We start from the raw sequence: 22839 nt of genomic DNA, 5'->3' as shown, positions 1-22839 counted from the left end.
CCTTCCACACATCACTAAACAACTGGTGAACTCTACCAGAATAATTGGCAAAAGCATTAACAAAGAGGTAGATGGCCAGAACAAATCTCTGAAAACCAGCAGGACTTATTGAAATATCCAAACAACAAGCAAAATCTTTACGAATTCCTCTCCAGCAAGACTGCCAACATGGTCTTCCAGCAAGACTGCCAACATGGTCTTCCAGCAAGACTGCCAACATGGTCTTCCAGCAAGACTGCCAACATGGTCTTCCAGCAAGACTGCCAACATGGTCTTCCAGCAAGACTGCCAACATGGTCTTCCAGCAAGACTGCCAACATGGTCTTCCAGCAAGACTGCCAACATGGTCTTCCAGCAAGACTGCCAACATGGTCTTCCAGCAAGACTGCCAACATGGTCTTCCCACCTGAAAAGAAGGTTGTCATCATCATAATTCTTATTAACGTGCAAGATGGGCTTTTATGTGGCATGTCAGCTCGCCTAATTTGTACATACGTTGCTGTGATCCTTGTAGGTCCAGCTGCAAGTATATGGGGAGGTGGCCTTCATACTGGAAACAATTTTATATAAATGCATGTCAATACCATCTCCCGTAGACTAAGAAAAGAGCAGCACTGATTCTGCGTGTTTTCCACAACTTCAAAAACTATGATACTATTGTTGATAAATGGTTTAGAGAAGCAAAAAGTGGATGAATGAGACTTTTGTGCAACACATGGGTATCTTTATTGTAGTAACATCTCTTTACTGGAATGAACATATATTGGCTGGCGAAACGTTTCCTCTGATATCTTTTTCTAAGGCGGATACAGTAAGACTTCAGCATGGGGAGCGTGAAAGTTCTTCCTCGAAGTCACAGATGCTTTGTCCCACTTTGCAGTCAATCCTCAACTTGAGACTGACCTGGGTAGCAACATCTTCAAACTCCAAGAAGGTAACGTTGTCGTCACTCACAAGATCACCCACTACAACTTTGTCTACTAAGCACCAAGTGAGTTGTGCTGCTAAAACAATAAGTAGATGGACACATTCCACCTACGTAGAAAGCATTTTTTTATTATGACTTGTCCAGTATTATTATTATTATTATTATTATTATCAAAGGGGAAGCGCTAAACCCGGAGGATTATACAGCGCCTGGGGGGGGGGATGTGGAAGGCATTCAGGCTTAATTTGGGGAACTGGAGCACAGATCCAATTCCCTAAATCAAGAGCTCCTCACCAACATCAAGGAACCTTCCTTGAGGGGTATGACTTGTCCAGTGATGTGACACTTCATGAGTGACCTGTCCAGTGATGTGACACTTCATGAGTGACCTGTCCAGTGATGCGACACTCCATGAGTGACCTGTCCAGTGATGCGACACTCCATGAGTGACCTGTCCAGTGATGTGACACTTCATGAGTGACCTGTCCAGGAGCCTGGCAGCTGGATCACCAGTGATGTGACACTTCATGATTGACCTGTTGTTACGAACATAGTCAGTTGGTCCCTGGGTTATAGAGCTTTTCGTAACAAAAACTTAGTACGTCTAGGTACTCACTTCAGAGGAAAAGGAATTTTCTTAGTTTCTATTTAATTTATTAATAATCATAATAATCACTTAAATTCACCTTCTCATATTTTGCACTATGAGTAGAATACTTTTACCATTCCTCATTAAAACAACACAGTACTGGGTTTAGTATTTACAAATGGCTCTGAGCGAGTCATTAAATATTAGTATAGGCACATGCACAGTCGTTGCCTAAAAACTCTAACACATTAATAGATTTCTTACGATATGGTTCACTTTACAATAAGTCCTCATACACTACAGAGGCTTGCTCACTTGGCTTCACTTTCTCTAAGAGCTTCTCAACCGCCTTCTCCAACCGAGATAAGTCTTAGCAGTAAGCTCCCGAAAATTCCTGGGATTTTCTATGGAGGCGAATGGTGGTTTAGAGGTGGATACTTACCTCGACCCTTCCTGGTCCAAAGGAAGGTATGAACTGAACTCTGTGAGGCTTTACCAGCCCACTTTGTCTCGGTCGGAACAGGGGTTGAGTAGCTCAAAACACCTACTGGTGCTTGGCCAGGTCACCAGCAGTTGACACTAATTAAACGACCTACCTAAATACAAAGCTAAGTAATACGACCAGATAATATTATAAAGTCGAGTAAATCCATTTTAGCTACTAATGGAATTACTCCTGAATATAATATCATTGTTCGCATCGCTGTTGGGCCGTGCGTACGCACTGTGCAGTAGCTCCCACTACAACTGGTTTCTGCGCAGTTTTCACTGTTTAGACATGGCGGAGTACACCGGCAGGAGGATTAATACAGTTTGCATTGAGCTGTTGAGGGGTTCTCTGAGCCCTGCTACTATGAACGTCGTTCTACCTGCAATTATTAGGGATTTATATGGTATCCCTAATGAGGAACTGTATGGTGTGGCCCTTAATGGGATGAAACGAGTATTTGTAAAGTTCCTGAGGAATAGCTACTACAGCAGTGTGGTGGAGGAGTACCAGGAACGGCGAATGTGTCTCAACTCGACGATGGATGTGTGCTTGCATGACGTATCTACATTCTACACGTGGGTACGAGTGAGGAATGTACCCTTCGAGGCAACGCAGTTTGGTATACAGGAAGTTTTTCGCAAGTATGGTGTCATTCATGAAGCCAGAGGTGGGGTATGGCGGGATGGACCATATGTGGGCCTCCCGGAAGGGTCATACAATATCAAGATGACTTTAAAGACGCCTATACCTTCGTATGTAATGTTGCCAGGCACCAGAAATCAGGTATATGTGTCGTATGTGGGGCAAAGGAGAACGTGTCGTCTTTGTGGCTCTTTTGACCATATAGCGGCACAATGTGCACGTAGAGTTGCCCCGGGGGTGTCAGTCCCGGTGGAGGACATCCAGCAGGCGAGTGTGGTGGCGGCGGCGAAGAATGGGACTACTCTATGGAGTGAGGAGGTGGAGAAGGAGGGTGAACAGATGGGGACGTGTGTCACACTCCCGGTGGAGGAGGAAGTTCCTTCTCCAACATCTGAGGTGGTGGAGGAAGTGGTGGAGACGACACAGGAGGTGTCCTTGGAGTCAGTGCTCCAGGAATTCTTGGAGGAGGCCTTGGTAGGAGGGGACATGGATGAACGGATCAGTGAAAAGCAGCAATTGCAAGGCCTGAGTGAGAAGTCGGAAGTAGTAGGGAACACTGGAAAGGATACACTTGTAGTGGCAGAGGTACACAGGGAGGATGTACCTGAGGAAGAGGTGGCTTTGGGAGGCAGCTCTAGGAAGAGACCAGCGGGGCTGACTGAATTAGATGATGTTTTAACACCTGGGCAAAGACCAGGTAAGAAGGTTTGGGCGGAGGTGGTCCGCAATTCCCCTACAGGGGGGGGAGTACAGGGAAAATCGGGGGAGAGACAAGGGGGGGTAGGAAGTTCTATTAAAAAGAGTAATAAGGAAAGTGTAAGCAGCTTGAAGGGAAGTGTGAGCAAGCCACAGCGGCATAGGGGTAAGCCGCCTCTCCTTGACCATTCAGGTGTGTAACGATAAATGCTAATGGCTTAAAAACTGAGGTTAAAAGGGTGTGGTTGGAGTGGTTCCTTAAAAGGTACGACGTTGATGTTGGTTTCCTACAGGAGCATAACTATAAGTCAGGTAGTGAGTTGAGATTGAGAGGATATAAGTTGTTTGTGAGCATGGCAACGCTTTTAAAGGGCGGAGTGGCTGTTTTAGTAAAGGAGACCAGTCCCTTGCGAGTCATGGGGTGGGAGGAGGGGGGTGGGGGGAGGGTTGTTCGGGTGGATGGGTGGTGGGGGGAGAGTAGGGTATGTTTTGTGGGAGTTTATATGCCTGCGATTGGTAACGTAAGGATAAAATCAGATTTTGTTCGTGACGTTTTGTTATATCATCTCAGGGGTTTACCTGCCATAGCGATAATTGGAGGTGATTGGAATTGTGTGATTAGGCATGTAGACGTAGTTCCTAGGGGGGCGGGGTGTGTGTTGGGTGTTTTAAGGGATGCATTGGGTGATGTCGGGGTGGTAGATGTGGTTGGCAGGGGGGGGTATCAGGTTGAGTATACCTATGTACAGGGGAGTTATGAGGCAAGGTTGGATAGGATTTATGTGAGGCAGGGGATAGGAGTGGAGAGAGTTAGAACAGTAGACGTGGGTTTTTCAGACCACAGAGCAGTGTTGGCTGATCTTAGGGTGGATGGTATTCCGAGAATATATCAGGGCTATTGGAAATTAAATGTGAGGCTTTTACAGGAGGAGGATCAAGGTCGGTCTTTTCAGTCATGGTGGAAAGGCTTTTGGGAGGCTAGGGATGAGGAGGTGGATTTGTTAGATTGGTGGGAGTTGCAGGCAAAGGTGAAAATTGTAGAATTTTTTAGGAAGAGGGGCAGGGAAAGGGCACGCTGGAGGTTTGGATTGCAGAATTATTTAGAGGGTCAGTTGAATGATTGTTATGCGGGGGGGAGTAGGGAGGGAGGGGAAGGAGTTATGGGGGAACTTAGGAGTCGTTTAGTAGAGATGCATAATGAACGTTTTGATGCACTCAGGGTCAGGGCAGGATTGGAGGACGTACTAAAGGGTGATAAGCCAACCGGGTATGTTCTCAGAAAATTCAAGGACAGACAGTTGAGGACTACCGTGGCGCATATTGTTGTGGAGGGTGGGGAGGGTTATGTGAGGGGACAGGGTCTCACTGACACAGATTCTATCAGTAGGTATGCTGATGATTGGTTTACGGAGAAATGGAAGAGAAGGGGAGGGGTAGGTGGGATAGAAACATTTAGTGGGATTAGGGTACCGCAGGGTATGGGGCAGAGGGATAGGGAGTTGGAGGGAGGCATTACGGGGGAGGAGGTGGGGGAAGTGGTGAATGGGTTGAGTCAGGGGAAGGCACCGGGAATAGATGGGTTACCTAATGATTTTTACAAAGCGCATTGGGAGGTTCTGAGGGAGTGCCTAGTGGAGGTTCTGAATTATATGTTGAAATGGGGCAGAATGGCGCAAACACAGAGAACTGGGGTCGTTGTCTTGGTGCCAAAGAAGGGAGGAGAGGAGAAGGGTTTGGGAGATTATCGTCCGTTGTCGTTAATGTGTACGGATTACAAAATTTTTGCGAAGGTATTGGGGAACAGGTTAAAGAAGGTAATTGGGAGTAGAGTACATGAGGGACAGTATGGGATTCCGGGAAGGACTATGAAGAATGGGCATAGTGCGATAAGGGATTTTATAGAGAACTGTCAGGGAGGGGGCGTCCTTGGCTTGGATTGGGCTCAGGCATATGACTGTGTGAAGAGGGACTTTTTGTGGGGATGTTTGGAGAAATTGGGTTTTGGAGGGGGGGTAGTGAGGTGGGTGCGCACGCTGTATGAGGGGGCTGTAATGAGGGTGCAAGTTAATGGTAAGCTGGGGGGGGCGGTGATGATGGAACAGGGATTAAGGCAGGGTTGCCCGCTGTCACAGTTGCTTTTTGCATGCGTGCAACATCCTTTCTTTGAGGCTGTGGACGAGGAATTGAGGGAGGTGGGGGGGGAAGTATGGGGGGCATAGTAGGTTATGTGGATGATACAACTGTGTTAGTTACGAGTGGGGAGGCTTTACGTAGGGTGGGAGAGGTCATTAGGAGCTTTGGGTATGTTTCAGGAATGGTAGTTAATTTAGCAAAGTCTAGGTTATTAGAAGTAGGAACATGGGTTGGGGGGAGATTGGGGGAGGAGATGGGATGGACGGTTTGTGATAGAATTAAGGTGTGTGGGATATGGTATATGAAGCAATTGCAGGAATGTAGGAGGATTAACTCAGAAGCAGTCACGAGTAGGGTTATAGGCAAGTTAAAAGGTTTGAGGGCCAGTGAAGTGGCGTTACAGCAGAGGGTGTTGGTAATTAATTCGGTGGTGTATAGCAAGGTCTGGGGTGTAGCGGAGGTGTTCCCTTTGAGGGTGCAGGATATACAGGAAATACAGAGGAGGGTGTTGAGGTTTGTGTGGGGGTTTGGGAGGGCCTGGTTGTCCAAAGATGTGGTCATGACGGAGGTGAAAAGGGGGGGTCTAGGTTTGTTGGACTTAGGGTCTAGGGTAATGGTTTTATATATTAAGCAGAGGTATTTAAGGGTGGGGGGGGAGAGGGGTGTTAGGGTGGATAGGGTGATGAGGGATGCTAGAAACTGGTGGAGTGGTAGGGATTTGAGAAAGTGTGAAGATGTAATAAGATTCATGTTGGCAGTGGGGCAGGTAAAAAGGTTGAAGGTAAAAGCAGTGGTGGGTGTGGTGTGGGGAAGGGGTGCATTGCAGGGGGTCACAGTATACCCCATGTATAACTGGAGGGTCATATGGAGGGAGTTCAGGACGCTTCGGATACCAGCAAGGGTTAGGGAGTTGGTGTATCGTTTTCTAATGGGGGTGGTGGCATCTAAGTATATGTTGCATAAGATGGGGTTTGTTAGAGAGGCAACATGTTTATTCTGTGGGGAGGAGGAGACGGCATATCATGTGGTATATTTTTGTTCATCTTTGGAAGTGGTGCGCGTCTGGATGGCGGGGGTTATTAGGCTGTTGGGGGGGGGGAGTTGGTCTTTTCTTAGATCGTTGTCAATGGATGTTAGTGGGGTAGCAAGTGAGGTGGGTAGGGCTTTGATGTATGTCATGGCAGATTATTTGCATGTTTCTTGGGGTATGAGGCAGATTGTAGGGCAGTTGAGGATAAAAGCGTTAGCAGCGAGGTTTTATAGGACAAGGTGTAGGAATAGGTTAATATATGGGGGGAGATGGGATTCAAGTTTTTCGATAGGTTATCGTAATTTTTCTGTAGCACAGCTTCTAAGGGAACAAGGGGGGGGGGGGCAAGGGTAGGGTCTTTTTTGTGAGGGGGGGGTGTAAGGTTAGGATAGCAGTGTGGAAGGTGGTGTGAGGGTGAGATAGTGAGGGCATATATTTATGAAATGGCTATGTTCCTGTAGAGATATTTGATATTGGCGATCAGTACCTTGGATACATTGTCATAATTGGAATGCCTTGCATTACATATTGGTTGGGTATATTATTGCACTCACTATCGAGGAGAGGTGGTTTAAGTGGCTGTTATGCTTTTTAGGCCAAGTAGTACTGAACACGTGAAAAAATGATTTACCAGTGAATTATAGTATGTGTTTTTATTAACGTTGAGAAGGGGTTTTAAAATATAAAATAAAGCAAGTAAAAACTGTAGTCAAGTTTTTTTTTTTAGTAGTTTTAACGTGTAGCTGCAAGTACTTTCCATATTACCCTTGATTAGTTTTTCTTTAGATAATTAGTATACAAGTATTTCCTTTATAACGGTACTTCTTTATAAAAGAAGGATTGTAATACCTTGGCACAAGAGAATGTGAAGAATATGACTTAGTCAAGGAGGTTTAATTGTGTTTCAGATAGGGAGATTAGAATTTTGTTTAGTCATTAACAAGTTTGCCCCGTCCTTGTGAGAACCCATTTGATATGGTTTATATTAAATATGTACATAGGTTGTTTAAAGAAGTGTATCCTCTAATTTATGTGTAAAACACATGTTATACAATGATGTTCTGATTTTCATGGTTGTTGTTTTTTATTATTGATATGGAATATTGTGGATGTATATTCTGCCAATTATACAAGTGTGTCCGTGTAGTAACATAATGTACATATCTGTGTTCTTATGTATTTTGATTGTTAGGTTACTTGAGTTTTTTTTTTTTTGTCAAGACTGTGCATGAAAATATTTTTTGTATGCACTGGTTTATTAATTTGTTAAAAAGGGGTTTGTAAATGGTGGTAATTCACCTAAGGGTAACGTGTTATTTAAGTTCTGGAATGTGTGGTAGAGGAATTTTGATATTATCCAGTATAGTTCTTTTTATTAATCACTTATACGTTCTTGTATTCGTTGTTAAAATGAGGGGGTAAGGAACCGATTTTTTTTTTTATATTTTATTTATAACCAATACAGTATACATAAAATAAAAATAAAAGGAAACAGTATGGATCTCTAACATCATAATCCTACTAGAACATCTACATACTTATCCCATATACCAAAATACAAATAAACATACAAAGAAAACAGCTTAAAACCGACTCATTACAGTTACAATAAACCCGTATACAAAAATCTCAGACACAAAAGGAATGCGTCTATAAACTGGCTAGATATATCTGTATACCATACAGCCAAAACTTACGTTAAGAACATAGCCATGAAAAACCTATATCAGGGTGCTGACAGTCTATAAGTACATCTTAACATACAAAAACCTAGAACATAACATAACCTAAAAAAAAAAAACCACTTCATATGGCAAAGAACAATACCATTGTATAATACTATACAAAGTACATTGAAATGACAATTAAAACAAAGTATCGAAAAGGGAACATACAACAAGCATGTTGAATACCTATAAACCTACACATCACATACACCACAGTATTATCTTTGTATAACACATTTGAGGACAAAAAGAAAAACCAAACATACTTAGGTCATGCCTTGTGTCACCTCAAACCTTCAAACACACAAATACTGTGAGATGTACCCTCTCACACATACACACAATGTAGTGCAACAACACTAACTTACATATTATATTCAATACCTTCTGAAAAACAATGTGAAAAACATATCTTACACAACTACCCAGACCAAACTCACATCACAAAAGAAGCTTATTTATTATATTACCAAACATACCACACACGCTAACATCCATACACATGTCCATACTCAAGAAAACTAGCCCGCTGCAACCCCTTACTTGACACTTAAATCTCTTAAATCCTTCAACCTGAATCTACGATAACCTTCAGTAAATGCTGTCTCCCATCTTCCCCCATAAAGATCCCTATTGGGGCACTTTGTTCTATACATCGTGGCCCCTAACACTCTTATCCTTTCCTCGACTCCCACCTCCCTCATTGCCCAAGATATATAAATAAAATCAGTGACCACATACGCAACCGCATTCACCACCTGCTGACTCCACCCACCTATATCTAAACTTAACACCCGCAACACCTGTAACCCTTCCCCACCCACTAACCTAACTACCCTACTTAGCCAGACCCTCACATCTTCTAAACAAGTACAAAAGTACACAGCGTGAAATATGGTTTCCGGACATCCACACGCTTTGCACTCCCCACCCTCCCTTAATCTCCTATTAAATAACACAACCCCAGACGGCAAAATCCCATGTAAAAACCTAAACATAACCTCCCTGACACTTGGTTTTACACGTAGTTGTTGAAGACATTTCCATACAGAACCCCATGCATACATAGGGTATGCCCCCTCAACTGCCGCCACCACAGACCCACCCCCCACCCTCTCAAGAACCTTCAATTTAAGCTGTTTCGGATCCCTTACCGTCAGTAAAATTCGCAACATAGCCTCCCCAAACATTAAATCCCTACCCCTCCACCACCGTTGCATATCCATGCGCAGTCTTTCAAGGCCCCCCCCCCGCTCACCCCCTCCCTCACAAACCCCCTTTTCAGAAACACACTCAACATACGTTTCTCAAGAGGTATAAGCCCCAGCCCCCCCTGGCTAACGGGAAGCGACACCACCCCTCTACTTAGCCAGTCACAACCCGATCCCCATATAAATCTGAATACTCGCAGTTGCAACCTTTGCACCTCACACCGTCGTAACGGATATATTGCCACCACGTGCCATAACTTGCTATACAACAGGACATTCGTGACTATAACCCTTTGATGCAACGTTAATTGCTCTGCCCTCAAACCTCCCAATCTTTTCAAAACTCCATCCACGGTGCGCCTCGAATTTGCCTCTTGTGCATCCCTATCATTCCGCATGTACACTATCCCACATATCAACAGCTGATCTACCACACGCCACCCACCCTCAACAGTCTCACCATTATGTACACTATCCCCTAGATCCAAATACTTGGACTTTACTACATTAATTTTCATCCCCGTAGCCTCACCAAAAACGTCTATCACCCTTCCTACCTTATGTAAATCCCTCACATCCCTCACCAAGACAGTCGTATCATCCACGTAACCCACTATACCCACTTCCCCTTCTCGTGCAAAAACAACCCTCGCTCTCGCCATACTCCACCTAACTGCCCTATAAAAGGGTTCCTGAAGACATGCAAACAAAATTTGCGACAGAGGACATCCCTGTCGCAAACCCCTTCCCATCTGTATGCTATCACCTAGTCGTCCATTAACCTGAATTCTCATAACTGCACCCAGATACAAAGTTTTTGCCCAAGAAACAATTTCCCTCCCGAAACCCAACCAACGCATAAAACTCCATAATGCATCCCTTTCTACGCTATCATAAGCAGCTCTCCAATCCAGAGCCAAAACACCCCCTCCCCCCTCCCCCCTATGCTCTATAAAACTCCTAATAACTCCATGCCCTTCATACATTGATCTACCCGGTATGCCATATTGTCCTCTATCAATTACTTTACCTAAAACCTGTTTGATTCTGTTCCCTAATACCCTTGCAAATAACTTATAATCACCGCACATAAGCGATATTGCACGGTAATCTTCTACCGTGGTCTGTCCACCCTTCGGCACTAATACAACAACAGCAGTCCTTTGCTACTCACCCATTGCCCCATCTTCCTTCATTACATTGAACAATCTGACTAAAAATCTCCTCAATACTTCCCAATTCTTAACATAAAAATCATTAGGCAACCCGTCTACACCCGGTGCCTTACCTAAACTTGCACCTGCTATAGCTTGCCAAATTTCCCCTTCCGTAATCTGTCCTTCCAAAGTCTCCCTATCTCTACCATCAAGCTCGCATTGCACATAACCACCCATTTCCCTTAAAGCATCATCTCGTATACCCACATGTTGTGCATATGACCTAAACCATACATCAAGATATCCACTCATACCTTCAGTCGACATCAATACCTGCCCTTCCCTATACCCTCCCATCCCCACATGAACAGTTAATCCCATCATCTCCGTCGCCGCTCTCCTCTTACGCTGTCCTCTCAATACACACGCCGATGGCCTATCACCCCATAACACCTCCTCCAACCCCGCCAAAACGCGTGCACCATCAAATCTTTCATTTTGCAAATCCCTAATGCTCTCCTTTAATCCCTCAATATCTCCCACCGGGTAACTAACCCTCCCTCGTTCGTAGCAAGCCCTCAACTGCCCCTCAAGATAAGATTGAAACCCATACTTTAACCTATTATATTCCCTCCCATTACGTACATAAAAATCCTTAATACCTGATTTCGCCACCGAGTCCCACCATCTAACCAGATCACCATTCCCAGGCGCTTCTGCCTCCAACCCCTCCCAAAACTGTTTAAATGACTGTCTATATTCTTCTTCATGCAGCAACTTTACATTTAACTTCCAATACCCCCTACCCCTTCGTGGCAACCCCTCCCAACCCAAATCCACCATAACACCCCTATGATCAGAAAATACCACATCCAACACCCTCACCCTATGTATTACTACCCTTCTGGGGACGTACAAACGATCGAGCCTAGCAGCATACCCACGCCTAATAAATGTATGCTCTACCTCCCCCCCCCCCACAGATATCGATTAAACCCACCCCTGATAACAATTCTCCCAATGTTCCCATACAATGCCCCGCCCCCCTCGGTTCCACATCCTTACGCCTTATCACACAGTTCCAATCACCTCCTATCACGGCTACCCCTGGCAATCCACGCAAGTAGTAAACCAACACGTCCCTCACAAATTTATTCTTAACGCGTACATCTCCCTCTGCCGGTCCATACACACACACCAACGTCATCTGTACCTGACCCCATAATCCATCCACACGTATCACCCTCCCCTCCCCCCCTTCACAATGCCTGACAACCAACGGGCTAGTTTCCTTTACCAATATAGCCACACCGCCTTTCAATCTGACCGCATGTTCAACATACACCTTATATCCCTCCACCTTCAACTCATAACCATGTCTATAATTATGCTCCTGCAAGAACACAACGTCAACACCATGACGCTCCAAAAACTCCCTAAACCACTCACACTTTCTCTGCGACCTCAAACCATTGATGTTCAATGTCAAGCACTTAATTAAAACCGACAAAGGTGGTTTCCCTCTTGACACAACCTTTTTGTCACCTGATCGCCTCATTGCACTCTTATCCCTCCCCCCCCCCTTTTTGTGCACTCTTACTCGATCCCTGTCCCTGAATGTCTTTTGAACCCCTCTGCGTGACATCCGCCCATGTTTTCTTCCCTGAACGTTGTGCGGGCGTAAGCACTTCATCTGAATCATAAAGCACTGCTGCGCGCTTTCGCGTCGTACCGTCGACCTGCATCTCGTCATCAAGCTCATCACCACGATGAACCTCAACCTCCACCGTATTCACCGACAAGACAGCCTTGTCACACACCTTAGGACGAACTACCTTCGCCCCTCCGTCCTCCATAATAGTCCCAAGATCCAGGATCGTGCCTTCTTCCTGATACGGCCCCGTGCCCGAAATATCCACAAGCGTCGTCAATGCTTCCTCCTTGCTATCATTCACTTCTGCGATGATCTCCTCCAATGCCTGAACCACGTCCAAGGAAGGGGAGTCCCCCCCACTCGTAGCACCTGCCATCTTCTCTGCCTTCTCAACCTCCTCACTCCATGACGCACTCTGCGGAGTCAGTGTCGAAAAAGGCTGTTCTTGCTCCACTCTCCTCACCTCTACGTTTCTTCGTTGTTGCAGGTCGTTGTCTCCACGTCCTCTACCACATTGCGCTGCCAGGTGTTCATACGACCCACACAAACGACAAGTGCGTCGTTGCCCTGCGTATGTCACAAATACCTGAGTTCTGAATTCTTCCATCACCACATACGACGGTATAGGATGTCGTATCGTCATCTTTGCAGAGTACGTACCCTCAGGTATTCCCATATACGTACCAGCTGACCATCTTCCGGCAGTAACCGTGTGTACCGTCCCATATTTACTCATGGCAAACCTTATGTCAGATGCATCCGCCTCAAATGGCACATTCCTGATCTTCACCCAAGTGAAGTAACTTGATACATCATGCATCCTCACCGTGACAGCATGATTCACAGGTATGGCCACTTCCTGAAACTTGTTAACCACTGTCTCATACATACTCGTCGAATTGAATTTAAGAAATATCCTCTTCGTGCCATTCAAGGCAAGTCCACAAATCTCTTCAGTAGCTACGCCGTAGGTGTCTCTAATTATTGCTGGTAGAAGTAGCTCCATAGACGGCCCAGTGATAGCTCCACTGGTTAATTCAATACAGACTGTATTGACTCTCCGGCGACAAGCCTGCGCCATGTTGTGAAAATATTACTGCACCCAGTCAACACCAGGGGGTAGCAGCAGCACACGTCCTCTCTACTCAAGGGCTGAGAGACGAATGTGGAACCGATTATATGGGTATGACTTTGTATATAGCCTTTTATGTATAATGTACTACGTGTGATTTTCTTTGGATTATATAGTCTTTTGTGAGTAAGAAACTGTATTTGAATTTATTAAACCTTACTGTATGTTTGGGTGTGGGTTGCCTTTTGTGTAGTCACATGTATGATTGAATTTTTGGGGATGGCAATCATGTTAAATTGAAGTGTGACTATTAAGTATAGGTGAAGAGCTGGGATAGGGAATGTGGAATTGTTGTTTCATATTTAATGGATAACATGTCTTAGTTTATGTAACGTATGCATAGTATACATATGAATATGTATTGTGCTTTTTAAATAAAATATAAAAAAAAAATGTAAATAAGTGTGACATTCTTTGGATTATATAGCCTTTGTTATAAGATACTGGTTGTATTTTATGGATATAATAAACCCACCTGTATGTTCAGGTTTGGGTTGTCCTTAGTGCAGTTACATGTATGTTCGGCATTTTTTGGGGGGTATCAAACATTTAAAGTTGAACGTGTTTTTCTTATGTATAAGTTTAGTGCTGGGATAGGGAACGTGGATTTGTTTTGTTTTTAGTTTTTAATGGTTAACATGTCTTTGTTTATGTGATGTATGTATAGCATACATGTATAATGTGTATTGTGTTTTTTTAAATAAAATATAAAAAAAAAATTAATCCTGAAATACCAATATAGCAAGACTGAAACATTTCACCGCCAATTCGTCCCAGACAATCTTCATGTGTTCTGAAGGTATTCAAGGAGGATATTGTTGAGACGACAGACATCTGCCTCAACAGAATTAGGTTCTCTCTTGGCCTTGGGTGACACGAATGCTGTGTCTCAAGTAAAATTTAAGGACACAGCAACTGGTCTCCAAGCTTCATCCTCCATAACTAAACTGTAAACAGTGCCACTCATTCACATAACTGTAGGCAAAAAAGGAAATATTAGGCGTAAGTTAGAACAGGGGCATATTGGTGCAACTGGTTTAAGGGCGGGACAAAGCATCCGCAATTACATTATGTTTGCCCTTTATATGTAGGATTTTAATAGAAAAAGGTTGAATTCTAAGGGCCCACCTCTGTATTCTGGCATTCTTAGCCTTCATGGTATTAATGAACGTCAAAGGGTTGTGATCAGAGTATACTGTAATCTGATGAGGTGATGTTCCCAAGTAAACTTCAAAATGCTCGAGAGAGATAACCAGGGCTAGAGCTTCTTTTTCTACGGTTGCATAATTCTTTTGTTGTGGCTTTAAGGTGGAGAAATAATAACATATCGGATGTAGAATATCAGAAGAGTGGGAGGACTGCAGTAGTACTGACCCAACAGCATAACTGCTTGCATCTATATGTAACAGGAAGGGAAAGTTAAAATCAGGGCTTTTCAATACTGGAGAAGAGTTCAATAATCGCTTTAACCTATTAAAAGTCATATTACATTCCTCAGACCAAGCAAATTTAATTTTAGAACTAGTTAGCGCGAAAAGGGGGGCGGCTATGTGTGAAAAGTTAGGGCAGAATCTTCTATAATACCCAGCCATTCCCAAAAATCTCTGCACCCCTTTTCTGTCTCTTGGTATAGGAAAGTCTACAATGGCTCTCACTTTTGCACTGATGGGTGCCACCGTCCCCTGACCTATATTGAAGCCCAAATACTTAATCATTGCTTGTCCAAATTTGCATTTGGACAAATTGATAGTAAAATTATAAGCATCTAATTTCTTAAAAAGAGCCTCCAGACGGACTAAATGTGAACTCCACTCTTCACTAAAGACTACTAGGTCGTCGAGGTAGGCTTCAACCCCCTCAAGGTTATAAGTAAGGTCATTCATAAGTCGCTGAAACGTGGATGCTGCGTTGCACAACCCGAATGGGGTAACCAAGTAGTTGAACAAGCCTCCATGCACTGTAAATGCTGATATGTCCTGAGCTCGGTCCGTCAGGGGCACTTGATAGTAGCCTCGCAGTAAGTCCAGCCGGCTCACATACTTGGCTCCGGCAACCATATCGATTAAATCATCTACCCTAGGCAAAGGGTAACCATCAGGAACTGTGACGGAATTCACCTTTCTATAATCCGTACACATACGATAGGTTCCATCTGACTTTGGGACTAACACACAAGGTGAAGCCCATGGGCTTTTGCTTCGTTCAATTAGTCCATGGGTCAGCAAAAAGTCGATTTCCTCCTTTAGAGCTTGGTGTTTAATAGGGCTTAAGCGATAAGGGGACTGCTTGATGGGTGCATGTGGCATGCAAAGAGTACGTAACCTTTATTCGGCGCATGGACACACCCTCATTTACAGGCTATCTCCCCCAACCAGCGAACCAGGTTGCTAAGAGTTGGTGATGGGGCCCCATCGTTCAACTAGTGACCAGGTTCTAACCAATAAGAAGGTGGGATTGGCAATCGCAGAGGTTATGTGGATACCGCTCTCCTGTCTGCCCTTGTCATTCCCATTCTAGAGCTGGTTGAGCACGGTCTGCTATCTTGTGGCTTCTATTTCTGCCTTGCTTACCGTGACGTGCACTATACTTATTACTGTACATAGTGTACATATTACTGTTCTAAATTGGTGAAGGATAATATAAGTCTAAACTTTTTCTGCTGTATTTCCTTTGCTCCCATTACACCTGGGATAACAGGCCTTTGAAATCCTAGGTTGTAATATGGGTAGCCTGTCCGAGAGCTGGAGCTGGACTTAGAGAAACGGTTGAGCTTAGGGTGAAGCTTGTAGCAGGAACATTGTGTAGCTTGCTGTCTCGCTTCGCTTTACAAATTTTGCGTGTCAGTTGCTTATGATCAGCCTTGCTATTGTGTGATCGTTCAACAGCTCGCTACTAGCTTGTTCAGTGTGCTCGCTTCGCTACGGTCAATCTTGTGTGCAGTCGGCTTTGCTTGTATGCGTATTCTGGAATCGTACTGTGCATAGCTAAGCGTGTTCTGCAAATTAACGTGTTACGTTGGGGTATTCTGCAATCGTACTGTGCATAGCGAATAACTTATGCCACCTAGACGAGTCAGACGTCTGGTGTCGGCATATACTTTGCATAACCTACCTAAATTGTCCCTACAGCGTTGTTGGCAAATTGCTCGTTCCATTGGCATTCCCTATAAACGCACTCTTACAGCTGCGCAACTGCGTTCACTTATTGCTGACAAACTTATTGAAGAAGAGATGGCACATCAAACTCCTCCCTCTACGGGAGCTAGGGAAAAAACTCCTATGTTCTCGCATGAGGAAGATGATACACCTACGGAGCAAGATGGTCAGTATAGTGCAGCTGGGTTGTCTCGAGGTGAATCAGCGTCCTTGGCACTTGAGCTGGCAAAAATCACGCTGGAGCAAACTAGGGAACAGAGAGCATTCGCAAGGGAAGAATTTGATAGGGAAAGAGAAAGGAGGCAGTTTTCGCATTCTGTAAACGATTTCAGTTTACAAAAAGCAGTACAGCTTGTTCCCCGCTTCAATGAGGCCGAACCAGAGCAATTTTTCGAAAGCTTCGAAAATCAGGCTCGAGCCTTGAGGTGGCCGGAACAGCACTGGGCAGCGTTGGTTCATACAGCATTATTGGGTAAGGCACAGGAATTTACGTCGGTATTAACTGACGCTGAATTCTCTGATTATCAAATAGTGAAGACCACAGTGTTGGGAGCATATACATGTATCCCAGCTAAATATCGTAAGACCTTCAAATTGAACAGGTGGCAGCTTGGTCAATCCCTGGTGGACTTTGTGAGACAGCAAACCAAAGCTTTTACCAGCTGGTATAAAGCGAGTGGTGTCTCTAACTTTGAGGAGCTGGTGCAGCTTATTCTGATTGATAACCTGCTGGAGTCTGTGGGACCCGAGGTTCGTGTCTTTCTGCAGGATCGTGACTTAACCACTGCATTGGAGGCAGCCAGGTGGGCTGATACCTTCGAAACGAACCGCTCCTTGTCCGAGCGGTCCCGTCTCTCTTTTCAACAGTCTGGCGTGAGCAGAGATCGACAACATTGGAGAATGAAGTGCCAGCCGGAGGGAGAGCGTCTACGTCATCCAACTAAGTCACCTGGTGAGCCACGCTTCTCAACATATGGTCCCCCTGCGGAGAGGCAAACTACTTATGGAGCATCTCGACAACAATATCCAGAGAGGCACCAGCCAGAACGACACCACTTGCAACGTCATCAGGGAGTAAAGGGCAAGCCTGTCGTCTGCTTCAGGTGTAATAAAGTAGGTCACATCAGTTCCAACTGCCCCCAAAAACCTCAACCCATCGGGAAAATCTCTAATATCCCTAGTAACATGTCCCCTAGAGAAGTAGAAAAAGGTATGGCCCCTTATTATTGCGAAAGTCTTATTTCCCTTCAGGAAAACTTAGAACCAACTAAAGTAAATACCTTTAGAGATACTGGAGCATATTGCTCACTTGTCAGAAAAGGAATATTACCCCTTTCAGAGAATACTTCTTTGAATTCCTCAGTTTTATTGGAAGCATTTGGAGGAGCTATATATTCTGTTCCTTTGCATAAAATTTATGTACAGTGCAAATATTACACTGGGTACTTGACTGTAGGTGTCTAAAAAGGATTTCCCATGAAAAATGCGATGTTATTACTGGGTAATAACATTACTACTGTTAGTTCGTGTCCTGAACCTATAATGATTAATGCTTCTCCAGTGTTGGCCATAACTCGGGCAACATCCCAAGGGTTGTCTGGAGAGAATGTTGACCTATCCTTGGACGACTCCGATCTCGGAATAGCCACGTTGTTTTATGAGACACACCGGCCGGAGTCTCGTAAATCAAGTGAACAGACCCCGATCAAGCCTTCCTATTCCCAGGTTGCAGGATTGCCAGATGTCTGTTTCCATGCCCGAGGGACTGTCCTTCCGGGAGGAACAACGAAAGGACCCTTCTTTAAAATTCGCTTTTCAGGCAGCCATGGGTAAATCCTCTTTGGGTCATCCAGTCAAGTATGAAGTTAAAAATGATTATTTGGTCTGCACTGAGACTGGTAAGGAGATAGAGGGCCGGCAATTATACGACAGGTTAGCGGTTCCAACCAAGTATAGACCTCAGATATTAAATATAGCTCATAATACGTCATTAGGAGGTCACTTGGGAATTACAAAAACCTTGTATAGAATCACAAAAGAATTTTATTGGCCAAAATTAAAGAAAGATGTGAAGAATCATATTAGGTGTTGCCGAGAATGTCAGCAAGTTGGAAAACCTGGACATTCCATTAAACCTGCACCTCTCCAACCCATACCTGCTGATGGAGAACCTTTTGCAGATTTAATTATAGATTGTGTAGGTCCACTACCTAAGTCAAAGTCTGGAAACCAGTATTTATTTACAATTATGGATAAAGTAACCAGATATCCTGAAGCAATCCCTATGCGGAGTATCAATACTAAAGCTATTCTCAAAGCTTTTGGCATTCCTAAAACTATACAAAGTGATCAAGGTACTAACTTCACTGCCAAAGCATTTAGGGAAGTATTAACTAGGTTAGGGATAATTCACAACTTATCCACTGCCTATCACCCTCAGTCCCAAGGCGCCTTGGAAAGATTCCACCAAACATTAAAAACAATGATGAGAAGTTTTTGCATGCACTTTCCGACAGATTGGGATGAATCTCTACCGTTGTTGCTGTTCTCAGTACGAGAGACGGTGCAAGAGTCTACAGGGTATAGTCCGTTTGAGCTGATCTTTGGGCACAATGTACGAGGTCCTCTTCGGGTGCTCAAAGAAGGATGGATGGGAGAAGACGTAAGCTCAGCACTCTACAACCCGTCTTCAAGGTTGCAGGTGGCACGTGAGTTAGCCAAGGCTAACCTAAAGACAGCTCAAAGTAAGATGAAACAGAGGTATGACAGAAGTGCACAATTCCGCTCCTTCCATCCAGGAGACAAGGTGTTGGTGCAGGAACCTATACCTGGCCACACCTTGAAAGCTAGATTTACGGGACCTATGCAGATAGTAAGTAGATTATCTGATTTAAATTATGTGGTAGCTCCCATTGATAAGACCTCAAAAACAAAAAACTTACCACATTAATCAAATCAAGGCCTTTCATACACCAGATAAAGTCCCAGTAATGACTCTGTCCTCTACCTCTGAGGACGACTCTGACTCTTTGCACTCTATCTCTGAAATTAATACTAAACTTTCAAATTCTGTCCTCCTCAAGGATCCTAGCCCGTTAATGGATGGATTATCTGAAATACAAGCAACCAATTTAACTGAGCTTCTACAGTCATATCCTAATATTTTTTCGGATGTGCCGAAAAAATGTACGTTAGGTTACCATGATGTAGATGTGGGAAAATCTAAACCAATTAAACTCTCCCCCTACAGAGCTAATCCTGAAAAGCAAAGGCTACTTCAGCAGGAAGTAGACTTCTTGTTAGAACATGGTTTAGTGGAGGAGTCATCTAGTCCATGGGCTTCACCGTGCATCCTAGTAAAAAAGGCTGATGGAGGGTTTCGTATGTGCACAGACTACCGTAAAGTGAACGAGGTCACAATTACAGATGCTTACCCTCTTCCTCGTCTGGATGACGTAATTGACTTTGTGGGTAAGGCTACTTTTGTGTCCAAATTAGATCTCCTTAAAGGTTACTATCAGGTACCTTTGACAGATAAGGCGAAGGAAATCTCTGCCTTCGTAATTCCAGGAGGTCATTATCAGTATAGTTACCCCCTTCGGAATGAAAAATTCCCCCTCTTCATTCCAGAAACTCATCCATCAGGCTATTAAAGGACTTGAAGGCACGGCAGCATACCTAGATGATATTGTTGTGGTGTCTGATACTTGGGATCAACACCTACTTAGACTTAAAGCTCTGTTTGAGACCTTTAAGAATTCCCAATTAACAGTTAATTTATCTAAATCTTCCTTTGGCCAGGCCACTGTCACTTTTCTAGGCCATGAAGTAGGTAGTGGTAATGTTGCACCTAAACTTGCTAAAGTTCTTTCGATTAAAGAATATCCAGTTCCTCATGATAGGAAATCTCTTCAACGTTTCCTAGGCATGATCGGATTTTACAGAAGATTCTGTAAGAATTTCTCAGATATTGTAGCCCCTCTTACCTCTATTACCAGTCACAAAGTTCCCTTTATTTGGACTTCAGATTGTAACACTGCTTTTAATAAAGCAAAAAGATTATTGTGCTCTGCACCCATTCTCCTGTCTCCAGACTTCTCCAAACCTTTTTCATTACAGGTTGATGCTTGTGAGTCTGGGGTTGGGGCGGTACTATTACAAATCGGGAACAAGGAGCTGCAGCCAATCGCATACTTTTCAGCCAAGTTCCAGCCACATCAGAGAGCTTACTCTACCATTGAAAAAGAAGCCCTCGCGCTGGTACTGGCTTTGGAGCATTTCGATGTTTATGTGGGCCAGACATCGCAGGTGGTCACAGTCTACAGTGATCACAACCCGTTAGTCTATCTCCAAGCCATGAAGAATCACAACACAAGGCTTATGCGTTGGACGCTCAGGCTGCAGCCCTACAACATAAAAATTAAATATATTGCCGGCAAAGAAAATGTGTTGGCAGACTCTTTGTCAAGAGTCTAGTTTAATATTTTATTTAGGTTAGGATGTATTTGTGGTAACCCCCTTTCAAGCTCTTTTTTTTTATCCCCTGATGTGGGTTTTTTTTTTTAGTGAGGGGATACGGGCTACCGTCCGCTTGTATCTTGGACCTATGTTGGCCTATCTGACTGCTGTCTCGCTCTGAGTTTAGGGTTTGGCTTTTGGTCACTAGGAAAGCTGAGCTCTATCTAAGAGTTGGATGGTGGAGAGGATAGGCGGTCTCATTATTTTGTGCCATGGCGGCACGGTTACCACTGGGAGGTGGCAGCCTAATCCTGAGTCTTCTCGGGGGTGGGGGTGTGGCATGCAAAGAGTACGTAACCTTTATCACAGGCCAGACCTTTTAAAAAATCGTCCAGGGATCGTAGAACTTGAGTGTTTCTAAGACGGACTTCTATTCCTTTGGAGCAGTCCTCCAAATCCTCTGCTTCTTGCTGGGACTCTAGAAGAATGGCAGCAGTCGGGGCTAACCCTCCATAATATTTCTTCAATTGGTTAACATGGTATGTATGGTCTGATTTCTTTTTCCCTGGGGTACGAACAAGTTAATTCACTTCACTTAGTTTTTTAATGACTTCCAAAGGTCCCTCATATCTTGGTTTCAGTGCATGTCCGGGCATGAATTTCTGAGCCAATACTTTATCTCCGATGTTGAAAGAGCGAGAGGCCGCATGTTCATCATATCGTAGTTTCATTTTAGCCTGGGCTTTCTTCAAGTTCTCTGCGGCTAGGTTCCTCGTGAAAGTGAGGTGTTCCTGCATCAAAGCCGGGCATACCTGAACTGACGGAGTAAGTCTTCCGGTCCATACATCTTTCAATACTGCGAGGGGTCCACGTACCGTATAACTATATATCAACTCAAAAGGGCTATACCCTAGACTTTCCTGCTCGCTTTCCCTTACGGCCAGGAGAAGGAAAGGAATGCCCTCGTCCCAGTCTTTACTGAATTGTTCACAGTAGGAACGCATCATCACCTTCAATGTTTGATGAAACCGTTCCAATGCTCCTTGGGACTGGGGCCTATAGCTCGTAGCGAGGATAGATCTTACACCAAGGCGTGACATGGCCTCCTTGAAGATTTTTGAAGTGAAGTTTGATCCTTGATCAGACTGGATTTCACGAGGCAGCCCTACCTGTGAGAAAAACTTTATTAAAGCGCGGACTATTGCGCGAGCATTTATTTTCCTCATGGGAATGGCCTCGGGGTAACGGGTGGCAGAATCCATTATAGTGAATAGGTACTGATTCCCCGCCTTGGTCCTGGGAAGTGGACCTACGCAATCGATGATTAAACGGGAAAAAGGCTCGCCATCTGAGGTGATAGGACAGAGAGGAGCTGGAGGCGGGGTATGAGCAGGTTTACCGATGGTCTGACAGACCCGGCAACTGCGAAGATGTTCCACCACGGTTTCCCGCATTCTAGGCCAAAAAAAGTATTTTGACAACTTTACCATTGTTTTCCTTACTCCTAGATGTCCTCCCATTGGACTATTATGGGCGACCTTCAATGCAAGCTCACGATAAATCCTAGGCAGGATTAATACATGCTTGGCCTTGGCAAAAGGTGCCCCTAGAGAATGTCTTCTGGTGGATTTCTTCATAAGTATACCCCTACTAGAATAAACACAGTCCTCTAGTTTCTCGGCCTCTTCTTCCGTTATCAACAGCTTTCTTACTTTCTCCAACGAGGGGTCTTCCATCTGAGCTTGGATTAGATCTTCAGGTCTAAACTTTTTAGCACCTAAAGAATCTAAAGTTGATTCTAGCCCTGCAGACACAGACGTCGCATCATTGGGCCAGT

The 22839-nt window shown here is 44.4% G+C and overlaps 1 long non-coding RNA gene across 1 annotated transcript in view; it reads right to left on the bottom strand.

Annotated features, from left to right (window-relative positions):
* Window positions 1–702: 702 nt before the first annotated feature.
* Window positions 703–22839, bottom strand: part of LOC138851467 (uncharacterized) — a 28506-nt gene continuing 6369 nt past the window's right edge. The window contains exon 2 of the long non-coding RNA XR_011391224.1: window positions 703–1035. This is a non-coding gene — a long non-coding RNA (uncharacterized lncRNA). The remainder of the gene's footprint in view (window positions 1036–22839) is intronic.

This window comes from Cherax quadricarinatus, unplaced genomic scaffold (assembly GCF_038502225.1).
Source record: "Cherax quadricarinatus isolate ZL_2023a unplaced genomic scaffold, ASM3850222v1 Contig692, whole genome shotgun sequence".
NCBI classification, from domain to species: domain Eukaryota; kingdom Metazoa; phylum Arthropoda; class Malacostraca; order Decapoda; family Parastacidae; genus Cherax; species Cherax quadricarinatus.
This window is presented reverse-complemented; position numbering and strand designations above follow the sequence as displayed.